Here is a 14,063-nt window from a genome sequence, read left to right as displayed (position 1 = left end):
GCCGTGCAGGCCGAGGCCGAGCCGGGCAGCGCCGCCTGCCGGCCACGCGCCGCCTCGCCGCCGCCGCCACCGTCGCCGCGGCCCGACCCCGTGGCGCAGCGCCCCCTGCCGGCCGTCCTGGGCGCGGGGAGCTAGCGAGCGAGCGAGAGGGCGCCCCGGGGGGCGGGACCGGCTACGCCCCGCCCCGCGAGAACGGTCGCCACTTTGTGAGGTGGCTCCACCGCCCGGGAACTGCGGGGCGGGAGGGTGCGTCGGGGGCGGTGCTCGGGCGCGCGGACACGCCCCGTACCCCGCCCCGCACTAACAGCCGCGCGACGTGATGCGGCTTCCCTGCCCCGACCTGGGCACGCCCCTGAGACCGGGCCCCGCCCCCGGGGCCCGCCCGGCTTTGTGAGGCAGCCCGCAGGGAGGCGTGGCCCAGCCGCGACGAGACCCCGCCCCCGTGCCTGCCCGCGCCCTCCCACCCGGACTCGCTTTGTCAGGCGCCCCGCTCTGGGGATGGGCGGGGGAAAGGGCGTGGCCAGCTCCCGGGACTCGCCCCCCCACCCCCCCCCCCCCCCCCGCTCCCGCCCCCGCCCCGACCATTTCCGATGAGCCCTGGCCTCCAGGAGCAACCTGAGCCCGGTTGAAAGGACCCCTCCCAGACATTCGACCGCTCCTCCTCCCTTCCCCATCATCTCTGCCCACACTCCCTTCTTCATCCTTAATGTTTGACTGTCTCCTTTCGCACAAGATATCCTTTGACCTCCTCCTCTCTGAGCCCCTCCTCCAACGATGCTGAGCCCAGCCCGGCCCGGCGCAGGGCCCCTCTCCCGCCACATAAACCCGTCTTCTCTCTGCATCCCCCTTCATTTTGGGTGGCCCCATCCCTTTTGGGCGACCCAGTGAGCTTGGGCCACTTCCCAGCACTCCAGCTTTAACTATTCCCTAGACCTCATTTACGCCTCATTCCTTTTTTTTTGCGACGGAGTCTCGCTCTGTCTCCCAGGCTGGAGTGCAGTGGCTCGATCTCAGCTCACCGCAACCTCCGCCTCCCGGGTTCAAGTGATTCTCCTGCCTCCGAGTAGCTGGGACTACAGGCATGGTCTACCACGCCCAGCTAATTTTTTATTTTTAGTAGAGACGGGGTTTCACCATGTTGGTCAGGCTGGTCTTCAACTCCTGACTTCAGTTGATCCGCCCGCCTCGGCCTCCCAAAGTGCTGGGCCTACAGGCATGAGCCACCGCTCCCGGCCCCTTTTGTTTTTTGAGACAGGGTCTCACTGTGTTGCCCAGGCTGGAGTGCAGTGGTGACATCATAGCTTACTGCAGCCTCAACCTCCTGGGCTCAAGCAATCCCCCCGGCCTCGGCCTCCCAAAATGCTGGGATTATAGGTGTGAGCCACTGCGAGGGGCCCTCATTCTCTTTCATGTCCCTCACCCCTACGCCCCTGTCATTCCACCTCCTAAACCCTCTAATGCAAGTACCGTTGCAGAGACCCCGGCATGGCACTGCTGCACTGCCCACACCCCCAGGAGCCTCCGCATACACCACCCTGACTGCCCTTGAGAGATGCTTCAAATTTGGTGAATTCAGGCACGCTCCACCCCCCAGCCATCCAACCATGGGATCCAGAGGTCCCCAGCTTGAAGGATTCCACTCCATAGAGGCCTAGGAACACCTTGACCCGTGTTATAATTAATAACTTAAGCAAGCCAGCAGGCAGACACACAACACACCCAAGGGCACCCTATGCTCAAAAACCCAGTGAGGAAGGGAGGAATTCCACGGGTGTGCAGAGACCTGGGACGTCTTATGGCCCAGCTGGGGGACAAGAAGGGGTCCTGACATCTCCTTCTCTGGTGGTCCTGAGGAGCTGAAGGTCGAGAGGGGAACTTCCTGTTGTCTGTCTAGTGCCAGGCCCATGTTTGTGTCCCCTCTCCCACTCCTCTGTGATGAAAATCCCAAGGCCAGGGTTCCCTTTCCTTTCCTCTGTCCAATTCCCTGAGAAAGTGGCCGACAGAGCCCTCCCGCGAAGTAGCTGGAGGGACCTCAGGCCCCCGAATGTCTGGAGACAGAGGGGTCCCCCAGTCCTCAGCCTCACTGGCAGGCCCGGAAAGTGCTGAATTCGGGGGTCTCAGGCGACGAGGATGTAGAAATGGGCCTCTTCCGGGTCCTGGAGTTGCTGGGGGTGGCAGTGGTGCCTGAGTGATCATCCAAGGTGGCCGGGTCTTCTTCTGGCATCGTTTTCTTTGTCCATGTAAGAAGAAACACAGAAGTGGGTGATTTGGGGTTTCAGGATCTAGGGTTTCTCCATGTTCTGAGCCTGAGACTCTGCCAGCCCAGCAGGTCCTTTCTCATCCCGCCCCCACCCACACCCACCTGTCCTGGTCTTCCCTTCTCCTGCCTTCCTCTCTGCTAAATTGGGGACCAGAGAGCATGGATTCAAACACCAGTTCCTTCACTTTATAGCAGTGTAACCTCAGTTGTGTGGCTTCACCCCTCTATACCTCAGTTTCCCCTTCTGCAAAACGGGGAGAATGCTAGTACCCACCACTTCCTAGGGCTGCTATGAGGCTTAAAAGAGTAAAACTGATAAAGCAAATGGCACATCATAAGCTCTTCTTTGCTAAGTGAACACAACCATTAATATTATCTCCTCTGTTGGGCGCAGTGGCTCACGCCTGTAATCCCAGCACTTTGGGAGACCGAGGTGGGTGGATCACCTGAGGTCAGAAGTTCGAGACCAGCCTGGCCAACATGGTGAAACCCTCTCAGAAAAATACAAAAATTAGCCAGGTGTGGTGGTGCACGCTTGTAATCCCAGCTAATCGGGAGGCTGAGGCAGGAGAATCACCTGAACCCACGAGGTGATGGTTGCAGTGAGCTGAGATCCTGCCACTCCACTCCAGCCTGGGGAACAGAGTGAGACTTGGTCTCAAAAAATAAATAAATAAATAAAAAATAGTATTATCTCCTCCTCCCCTCCCATTCTGGGCAAAACATTCCTCAAATTCCCTGATCCTAGGTAAAGAGAGATGAATTTGCTGGAACTGAAGCCACTCAGTTGACAGCAGGCTGGGGGTTCCACCCACAGTCCTGTCCCTCCAAAGCTGGGTGACCCTAGGCCCATTATCAGCCTCAGTGTCCTTGTTTGTAAAAAGAAAATAATCGATCCCACCTGAAAGGGTGTTACAAAGTTGCATATCAGGCACTCAGCAAGGCAATGGGGAAAGCTAGAGACAGGTCAGCTGCTGCCTTATCATTTCAGCTAACGACAAAGCAGTATAAGGCTTCAAAAGGAAACTAGAAGTGAAAGCAGAGACTCCAAAAGAAATTTGCATACCCATGGTCATGGCACAGTTCTGCACAACAGCCAAAAGGTGGAAACAACCCAAGTGTCCATCAACAATTGAATGGATCAACAAAACTTGGTGTATCCATACAATAGAATATGATTCAGCCTTAAAAAGGAAGAACAGGCTGGGCGCGGTGGCTCATACCTGTAATCCCAGCACTTTGGGAGGTCAAGGCAGGCGGATCACCTGAGGTCAGGAGTTCGAGACCAGCCTGGCCAACATGGTGAAACCCCATCTCTACTAAAACTACAAACATTAGCCGGGCATGGTGGCAGGCGCCTGTAATCCCAGCTACTTGAGAAGCTGAGGCAGGAGAATCGCTGGAGCCCGGGAGGCGGAGGTGGCAGTGAGCCAAGATTACACCACTGCACTGCAGTCTGGGTGACAGAGTGAGACCCTGTCTAAAAAAAAAAAAAAAAGGGGCCGGGCGCGGTGGTTCAAGCCTGTAATCCCAGCACTTTGGGAGGCCGAGGCGGGCGGATCATGAGCTCAGGAGATCGAGACCATACTGGCTAACACGGTGAAACCCCATCTCTACTAAAAATACAAAAAAAAATTAGCCCGGCGTGGTGGCAGGTGCCTGTAGTCCCAGCTACTCGGGAGGCTGAAGCAGGAGAATCGCCTGAACCCGGGAGGCGGAGCTTGCAGTGAGCCGGGATTGCGTCACTGCACTCCAACCTGGGTGACAGAGCGAGACTCTGCCTCAAAAAAAAAAAGAATGTTCTTCCTTTTTTTTTTTTTTTTTCTGAGATGTAGTTTTGCTCCTGTTGCCCAGGCTGGAGTGCAATGGCGTGATCTTGGCTCACAGCAACTCTGCCTCCCAGGTTCAAGTGATTCTCCTGCCTAAGCCTCCCAAGTAGCTGGGATTACAGGCATGGGCCACCATGCCCGGCTAATTTTTTTTTTTGTAGTTTTGGTAGAGATGGGGTTTCTCCGTGTTGGTCAGGCTAGTCTCGAATTCCCAACCTCAGGTGATCTGCCCGCCTTGACCTCCCAAAAAGTGCTGGCATTACAGGCATGTGCCACCGTGCCTGGCATGAAGGACATTCTAACACAGGCTACGTATGGCATGGATGAACCTTGAGGACATCAAGCTCAGCGCAACAGGCCAGTCACAAAAGGAAAAATAGCATGTGAGCTCATTTCTATGAGATGTCCAGAATAGGCAAATCCACAGAGACAGGAGAATGGTGGGTGCCAGGGGCTGGGGGAGGGAGAACGGGGAGTGGGTGTTTCACGGGGACAAGTTTGGGAGGATGAGAAATTTCTGGGCCAGGCACGGTGGCTCATGCCTGTCACCCCAGCACTTTGGGAGGCCGAGGCGGGCAGATCACTTGAGGTCAGGAGTTTGAGATCAGCCTGGCCAACTTGGTGAAACCTTGTCTCTACTAAAAATATACAAAAATTAGGCTGGGTGCAGTGGCTCATGCCTATAATCTCAACACTTTGGGAGGCTGAGGTGGGTGGATTACCTGAGGTCAAGAGTTCAAGACCAGCCAGGCCAACATGGTGAAACCCTGTATCTACTAAAAATACAAAAATTAGCCAGGTGTGGTATCAGGCACCTACAATCCCAGCTACTTGGGAGGCTGAGGTGAGAGAATCGCTTCAACCCCGGAAGTGGAGGATGCGGTAAGCTGAGATTGCACCACTGCACTCCAGCCAGGATGACAACTGTGAAACTCCGTCTCCAAAAAAAAAAAAAAAAAAAAACTTTAGCCAGGCGCCGTGGCATGTGCCTGTAATCCAAGCTACTTGGGAGGCTGAGACACGAGAATTGCTTGAACCGGAGTGCAGCAAGCTAAGATCGTACCACTGCACTCCAGACTAGGCAACAAAGTGAAACTGTATCTTAAAAAAAAGGCCAGGCCTGGTGGCTCACGCCTGTAATCCCAGCACTTTGGGAGGCCGAGGCAGGTGGATCATTTGAGGTCAGGAGTTCGAGACTAGCCTGACAAACATGGTGAAACCCTGCTTCTACTAAAAATACCCAAAAAAAAAAAAAAAAAAAAAAAATTAGCTGGGTGTGCTAGCGCTCGCCTGTAATCTCAGCTACTCGAGAGGCTGAAGCAGGAGAATTGCTTGAACCTGGGAGGTTGAGGTTGCAGTGAGCCAAGATGGCACCACTGCACTCCAGCCTGGTGACAGAGCGAAAGTCCGTCTCCAAAAAAAAAAAAATTAGCCAGTAATGGTGGCAGGCACCTATAATCCCAGCTACTTGGGAGGCTGAGGCAGGAGAATCACTTGAACCCAGGGGCGGAGGTTGCAGTGAGCTGAGATCATGACACCTCTTTACTCCAGCCTAGGCGAAAGAGCAAAACTCCATCTCAAAAAATTAATAAAATAAAATTTAAAAATAAAAAAGAAAAATAAATAAATATATAAATAAAAATAAATTAGCTGGGCATGGTGGTGGATGTCTGTGGTCCCAGCTACACGGAAGGCTGAGGCTGGAGGATCTTTTGAGCCCAGGTGATCAAGGCTGCAGTGAGCTATGATGGTGCCACTGCACTCCAGCTTGGGAGACAGAGCAAGACCCTGTCTCAAAAAAAAATTGGCGGGGGTGGTGGGTGAAGGTACAGATCCACCTCTGCGTGTATTTGCCATGTGCAGCTGCTAACAGTGGTTACCTGTATGTCTGCAGAAAGGAATACCAATGGATGAAGAGGCGTGGCTTAGTAAGAAAACTTTATTGTATATTTTGACATGTGAATGCTTTTCATACGGAAATTTTTTGTTTGAGACAAAGTCTTGCTCTGTCACCCAGGCTGGAGTGCAGTGATGCAATCATAGCTCACTGCAGACTCAACCTCCCAGGCTCAAGCAATCTTCCCACCTCGGCCTCTTAAAGTGATGGGATTACAGGCATGAGCCACCATGCCTGGTCCTTAATTTAAGAAAAAAAAAAAAAAAAAAAGTAAAAAAACAAATAAAAGGTCGGGCATGGTGGCTCATGCCTGTAATCCCAGCACTTTGGGAGGCCAAGGTGGGCGGATCACCTGAGGTCGGGAGTTGGAGACCAGCCTGGCCAACATGGTGAAAACCCGTCTCTACTAAAAATACAAAAATTAGCCGGGCATGATGGCAGGCGCCTGTAATCCCAGCTACTCGGGAAGCTGAGGCAGGAGAATCGCTTGAATCCAGGAGGCAGAGGTTGCAGTGAGATCACGTCACTGCACTCCAGCCTGGGTGACAGAGCAAGACTCTATCTCAAAAAACAAACAAAAATAAATAAATAAAAACTACCTCAAAAAGTGGGGAAAGGGGGCATCACCAGGCTGGTGTTCTGTGCGGTATGGATTCGCATGAAACATTTAGATAGAGCCCTGCCTGCCGGGTTTTTCTTATGGCCTCAGGATTTATTCTGGAAGCAGAGACCTCAGAGGGCTGCACAGGCCCGTGCCAAGCCCCCTTCCTTCCTACCATCTGTATCCCAGGCACTCCTAGTCTATCTCTAGAACTGACCTCTCTCCCGAACTGCAGACTCCCCTCTCCATCTGCTCCCAGGCGCCATGGGTTGCAGTGGCTGACTCCATACTCCTGACCCTCCAAGTCTCGCCCTCCTTGGCCTCCCTCTTCTCCCTTGGCCCCCTCATCAAAAATCAGCTCTGTGTTTTCTCTCCCCTGTATCTCCCCTAACCTCCATCTGATCACTTCTTCGAACTCCACTGCCAACATTTTGGACCAAACCATCCACCCCTTGGTGCACACTTGGCCCCAGCTCTTCAGTCTCCAGGCTCCTGCCTTCCCCTGATCCCCGCTTTCCCCAAATCTGTCCTCCTGCAGAAGCCACCAGAGGGCGCCTGTGTGCACCTGAATCCGGTCCCCTCCCTCCTATACTAGGAACCCTCCCGGGGTCCCAGCTCAATAGCAGTAAAGTCAAAGTTCTCCATGGGGTCCCCTTCGACTCCTCACTCCACCCCAGCTTACTGGGCTGTGCCAAAAATGTGTCCTCAGCCTGGATCAATCATCCCCAATCTTCCCCACCTCGCTTGTCACCCATCTCAGACTTTCCTGATCTCCCGTCTAAAGCAGCTTTTGCAGCCAGCCAGCATGGTGGCTCACACCTGTAATCCCAGCACTTTGAGAGGCCGAGGCGGGTGGATCACCTGAGGTCAGGAGTTTGAGACCAGCCTGGCCAGCATGGTGAAACCCCCGTCTCTACTAAAAATACAAAAATCAGCTGGATGTGGTAGCATGTGCCTGTAATCCCAGCTGCCCGGGAGGCTGAGGCATGAGAATTGCTTGAACCTGGGAGTCGGAACTTGTGTGAGCTGAGATCATGCCACTGTGCTCCAGCCTGGGCGACAGAGCTAGACTCTGTCTTGAAAAAAAATCCCTCCCTCTGCTTTTGGGGGATATTGTTCCCCAATGTCACACAGTGTCGGGGCTGGGATTTAAATCTGGGTCTATGGGACTCTCTGCACAGCTACATTTTGGGGTAGCCTTGGCATTTGTACTTTTTTATCTGTTTGTTTGTTTGAGATGGAGTTTTGCTCTTGTGGCCCAGGCTGGAGTGCAATGCCTCAATCTTGGCTCACTGCTACCTCCATCTCCTGGATCCAAGTGATTCTCCTGTCTCAGCCTCCCAAGTAGCTGAGATTACAAGCATGCACCACCACGCCCAGCTAGTTTTTTGTATTTAGCAGAGATGAGGTTTCACCATATTGGTCAGGCTGGTCTCAAACTCCTGATCCACCTGCCTCTGCCTTCCAAAGTGCTGGGATTACAGACGTGAGTCACCGCGCCCAGCAACTTCATGCTTTTCTTTATACCCAGAGGGGACCAACCACAGCATGCATCAGATTGTCACAAGCCTCCATGAGAGGCCACCAGGTCACCCTGAATCCTCTGTCACCATTCTGAGGGGCTGTCATGACTGAGACCAAAGGCAGCACTGACCAGGCCAGGACATACCCCCAAGGGGCCTGCCTGTGGCCACAAGACAGCCTGACGTCACCACCTTCAATCAACACACCCCCTGGGATTTTTTCACAGCCAACTCTTGGCTCACTAATGAGTCCCTGTTCAGTGATTCTGGGCTTTTCCTAGCCCCCCACAGCTTAGAGACAGCAGGTCAACTTAGCCTCGTGGTGCCCCTTGAGCCCGCCCCGTTCTCCCGGTAGGACAGTCAGCAGAGAACCGGTTCCAAGAAAAAGAACCACTCACCACGGAGATGGTAAACAGGGAGTTATCGAAGGACATGTCTGAAACAGAAAGAGAAAGAAAACCCAGGATTGGGGGCCAGTTGTAACTTCCCTGCTCCCTGCCATCCCCGCGCTGCCCCCCAGCCCACAGGGAAGCAATTGGGGTCCATCTCCCAGCATCCTCTATGGCGCCCTTCCAACCCATTCTGCACGGTGAACTGTTCACAGCTACAAAGTGAACCAAGTCTTTCTACACACAGCCTTCCTAGGGGGATCTCTCACTGCCCTCGGGAAAATGGGTATCTTATCTCAGGCCTTCCAGAAGGAGCACCTGCCAGCTCCTCTTCCTCCCCAGGCTCTCCTCCAATTGCTCCATCACCCATTTTTTTTTTCTTGTTTTTGAGACGGAGTCTCACTCTGTTGCCCAGGCTGGAGTGCAATGGCGCGATCCTGGCTCACTGCAACTTCCGCCTCCTGGGTTCAAGTGATTGTCCTGCCTCAGTGTCCTAATAGCTGGGATTACAGGCATGCACCACTACACCCAGCTAATTTTTATATTCTTAGTAGAGATAGGGATTCACCATGTTGGCCAGGTTGGTCTCGAACTCCTGGCCGCAAGAGATCTGCCAGCCTCAGCCTCCCAAAGTGCTGGGATTACAGGCGTGAGCCACCACACCCGGCCTCCATCACCCATTCTTGCAGGTCTCTGCTTAAACATCACTTCTAGCCAGGTGAGGTGGCTCACAGCTGTAATCCCAACGCTTTGGAAGGCCAAGGAGGGAGGATCACTTGAGCCCAGGAGTTCAAGACCAGCCTGGGCAACGTAATTTTTTGTTTCTAGAAAAAAAAAAATTTTTAAAGTAGCTGAGTGTGGTGGTGTGTGCCTGTGGTCCCAGCTACTCAGGAGGCTGAGAGGGGAGGATCACTTCAGCCTAGGAGGTCGAGGCTGCAGTGAGCTATGATTGCACCACTGCGCTCCTGTCTGGGTGACAGAGCAAGACTCTGTCTCAAAAAAACAAAAACAAAAACAAAAACAAAAAGAGGGCCGGGCGCGGTGGCTCACGCTTGTAATCCCAGCACTTTGGGAGGCCGAGGCGGGTGGATCACGAGGTCAGGAGATCGAGACCACGGTGAAACCCCGTCTCTACTAAAAATACAAAAAATTAGCCGGGCGTGGTGGTGGGCGCCTGTAGTCCCAGCTACACGGAGAGGCTGAGGCAGGAGAATGGCGTGAACCCGGGAGGCGGAGCTTGCAGTGAGCCGAGATTGTGCCACTACACTCCAGCCTGGGCGACAGAGCGAGACTCCGTCTCAAAAAAAAACCAAAAAAAAAAAAAAAAAAAAAAACAAAAAGAAGGGCGGTGGCTCACGCCTGTAATTGCCTGTAATCTCAGCACTTTGGGAGGCTGAGGCAGGTGGATCACCTGAGGTCACGAGTTCGAGACCAGCCAGGCCAACATGGTGAAACCCTACCTCTACTAAAAATACAAAAATTAGCTGGGCGTGGTGGCACGTGCCTGTAATCCCAGCTACTCGGGAGGCTGGGGCAGGAGAATCACTTGAACCTGGGAGGCAGAGGTTGCAGTGAGCTGAGATTGTGCCACTGCACTCCAACCTGGGCAACACAGTGAGACTCCGTCTCAAAAAAAAAAAGAAAAACATCACTTCCTCAGGGGACCACCTGCCTTGTCCCAGACACAGTCTGGTGCCACCATGGGCTGTTTCCCATTGGAGAATGGGCTTGTGGACAGACAGCACATCTGTCTTGGTTACGAAAGGACCCTCTCAGATATTAGCACATAGTAAGTGCTCAATAAGCGTGTGTGTTGGACCAGGAATGAAATAGAGAGAATACATTTCTCTGCTCGGGGTGCCTTCAAGAGAACATCCTGCATGACAGACTGGCTGCCTTTCGCCCCCTTGGGGAAGCTGGCAGAATGGCATGTTCTGGAAGGCAAGTGTGGCCCGGGAGTCCCGGAGATAGACATGGTCCTTTCCCCATGGAGCTGGCCGTCCAGCAGAGGAAATGAGTATGAAATATGCAAGCACCCAATGATCACTTAATTCTGTTTCATTTTCGTTTCTTTCTTCCTTTTTTTGAGATGGAGTCTCGCTCTGTCACCAGGCTGGAGTGCAGTGGTGCAATCTTGGCTCACTGCAACCTCTGCCTCCTGGGTTCAAGCGATTCTTCTGTCTCAGCCTCCCAAGTAGCTGGGACTACAGGCATGCGCCACCATGCCCAGCTAATTTTTGTATTTTTAGTAGAGACAGGGTTTCACCATGTTGGCCAGGATGGTCTTGATCTCCTGACCTCGTGATCCACCTGCCTTGGCCTCCCAAAGTGCTGGGATTACAGGCGTGAGCCACCGCGCCTAGCCTTTTTTTTTTTTTTTTTTTTTGAGATGGAGTCTCGTTCTTTCGCCCAGGCTGGAGTGCAGCAGCGCGATCTCGGCTCACTGCAAGCACCGCCTCCCAGGTTCACGCCATTCTCCTGCCTCAGCCTCCCGAGTAGCTGGGACTACAGGCGCCCACCACCACACCCACCTAATTTTTTGTATTTTTACTAGAGACGGGGTTTCGCCGTTTTAGCCAGGATGGTCTCGATCTCCTGACCTCGTGATCCGCCCGCCTCGGCCTCCCAAAGTGCTGGGATTACAGGCGTGAGCCACCGTGCCTGGCCCCTTTTTTTTTTTTTTTTTTTTTGAGATGGAGTCTCACTCTGTCGCCTAGAGTGCAGTGGTGCAATCTTGGCTCACTGCAACCTCTGCCTCCCAGGTTCACATGATTCTCCTTGCCTCAACCTCTCAAGTAGCTGGGATTACAGGTGCCCACCACCACATCCTGCTAATTTGTATTTTTAGTAGGGATAGGGTTTCACTGTGTTGGCCAGGCTGATCTCGAATTCCTGACCTCGTGATCCGCCCGCCTCAGCCTCCTAAAGTGCTGGGATTACAGTTGTGAGCCACCGCGCCCGGCCGCCTAATTGTATTTCTACCGAGGGGTAAGAATGGTCGGACCTGGGGTCCTGTAAGTAGCAGGCACAGACCCTGTCTAGGGAGTCAGGGAAGGCTTCCCAGAGGAGGTGACCTTTAGGTTAAGTCAAAGGAGAGAAGGTGAGAACCCAGGGGAAGAGGTGGCGAGGGTGTGTTTTGACCCTAAAGGGAACAAGCAGTCACAGAAGAAATTTGATTGGTGTGTGATGAGGCCTGATGGCATTTGGAGGTGTAATCCTTTCCCCACTGGAGTCAGGAGTGTGGAGGCACAGACCTGTGCTGTCGATGTTAATCTGGGCCCAGCAGGATTCTCGATCTCTGCAAAGGAATTCAGGAGAAAGTGACAGGGACCAGGGTTGCCCCTTGAGTCAGGAGGCTTGATCGGGAAAGCTCTGGCCCCAAACCACACCGAAAACGTAGCGTTTGCTCCCCACCCACCGACCCATGGGTCTTCCCCACAGAAGGACAGTAACATCCTGATTTCTGGAACTGTCACACTGTGGGACAGCCCCTCGGCTGGGGGAAGAAAAAAACATGGAAATTCTCTTGGGCCAGGCGCAGTGGCTCACGCCTGTAATCCCAACACTTTGGGAGGCTGAGGCAGGTGGATCACTTGAGGTCAGGAGTTCAAGATCAGCCTGGACAACACGGTGAAACCCCGTCTCTACTAAAAAATACAAAAATTAGCCAGGTGTGGTGGCGTGTGCCTGTAGTCCCAGCTACTCAGGAGGCTGAGGCATGAGAATCGCTTGAACCCAGGAGGCGGAGGTTGCAGTGAGCCGAGATTGCACCACTGCACTCCAGCCTGGGCGACAGAGCAAGACTCCGTCCAAAAAAAAAAAATACATATATATAAACCAGGTGCGGTGGCTCATGCCTGTAATCCCAGCAGTTTGGGAGGCGGAGGCGGGCGGATCACCTGAGGTTGGGAGTTCAAGACCACCATGACCAACATGGAGAAACCCCATCTCTACTAAAAATACAAAATTAGCAGGGTGTGGTGGCACATGCCTGTAATCCCAGCTGCTCGGGAGGCTGAGGCAGGAGAACTGCTGGAACCCAGGAGGCAGAGGTTGCGGTGAGCTGGGGATTGCACCATTGCACTCCTGCCTGGGCAACAAGAGCAAAACTCCATCTCAAAAAAAAAAAAAAAAAAATACATATATATATTCTCCTGGTTAGCAGGCCCACAGCCAGGTGAAGCTGGGATTCAATCCCCAGAGCAGGTTTTCATCTCCAGGCAGCAGGATGTCTCCCCACTCTCAGAGGAGAGAAACTGAGGCCAGGGCCAGTTAGGACATCCTGGCGCCCAGGAACCTGGGCCATCGCCTACAGTGCAATTGGGCACCGTACAACCCCAGGGGCATTCTTTAGAAACTGACTGTGGGTATCTAGAGTGATTGTGACCGTTTTCTGGCAGCTGGGGATAAAGGGGTGTGGGGAAGGGCCTCTCCCTGGGCAAACTGCTCACTCTGTGACTGAGTGCTGAGCCTCAGTCCTCTCTTCTGTAAAATAGGGCTATTCATGGTGCCTGTTTCCAGGGCTGCTGTAAGGATAAGGAGCGCTAGCTTCAGAGAGTCCTAGCACAGTTCTCCAGCACACAGGCGGCACTTAATAAGTGGCTCCTGTTCCTATTATGCAGCATGCCTACCAGGAGGCGCTGTTTGTGGGGGGCATGGAGTGCCCACCCTGCCAGGGAAGTGTCCTTCTATCCCCAAACCACCCTCTGTGGGTCTCCAGGGATGATCTCACCTTTTCTTCTGTAAATTTTTGAGTTTAACTGGAACAAAAAAGAAATGAGCATGTGTTAGATTTTGGTCCTAATTGTATCCAGCAATTTCTGTTTTTTGTTTTTGTTTTTGTTTTTGTTTTTGTTTTGAGACAGAGTCTCACTCTTTCACCCAGGCTGGAGTGCAGTGCTCAATCTTGGCTCACTGCAACCTCTGCCTCCTGGATTTAAGCAATTCTCCTGCCTCAGCCTCCCAAGTAGCTGGGATTACAAGTGCGCATCAGCAGGCCCGGCTATTTTTGTATTTTAGTAGAGAAGAGGTTTCATCATGTTGGCCAGACTGGTCTTGAACTACTGACCTCAAGTGATCCACCCGCCTCGGCCTTCCAAAGTGCTGGGATTACAGGCATGAGCCACCCCACCTGGCCTGGAAGGCCTCAGATTTTTTTTCGTTGTTTTTTGAGACAGAGTCTCGTTCTGTCACCCAGGCTAGAGTGCAGTGGTATGATCTCGACTCACTGCAACCTCCGCCTCCCAGGTTCAAGTGATTCTTCTGCCTCAGCCTCCCATGTAGCTGGGACTACAGGTGCTCACCACCACGCCCGGCTAATTTTTGTGTTTTCATTAGAGATGGGGTTTCACCATATTGCCCAGGCTGGTCTCAAACTCCTGGCCTCATGATCTGCCCACCTTGGCCTCCCAAAGTGCTGGGCCATCCTGGACAACATGGTGAAACCCTGTCTCCACTAAAAATACAAAAGTTAGCTGGGTGTGGTGGCACGTACCTGTAGTCCCAGCTACTCGGGAGGCTGAGGCAGGAGAATCGCTTTAACCTGGGAGGCGGAGGTTGCATTG

At 53.2% G+C, this 14,063-nt stretch overlaps 1 non-coding gene across 1 annotated transcript; it reads right to left on the bottom strand.

Annotated features, from left to right (window-relative positions):
- Positions 1–1,658: 1,658 nt before the first annotated feature.
- On the bottom strand, positions 1,659–13,261 carry LOC116478464 (uncharacterized). The gene is made up of 4 exons (XR_004250776.2): positions 13,232–13,261; positions 11,754–11,797; positions 8,509–8,546; positions 1,659–2,230 (listed from the first exon to the last, which is right to left on the bottom strand). It is a non-coding gene; the product is annotated as an uncharacterized LOC116478464 (transcript).
- Positions 13,262–14,063: the final 802 nt, after the last annotated feature.

Source organism: Hylobates moloch, unplaced genomic scaffold (assembly GCF_009828535.3).
Source record: "Hylobates moloch isolate HMO894 unplaced genomic scaffold, HMol_V3 SCAFFOLD_12, whole genome shotgun sequence".
Taxonomy (NCBI): Eukaryota; Metazoa; Chordata; class Mammalia; order Primates; family Hylobatidae; genus Hylobates; species Hylobates moloch.
Note: the sequence above shows the minus strand (reverse complement) of the source record. Positions and strands in the feature narration are given on the sequence as shown.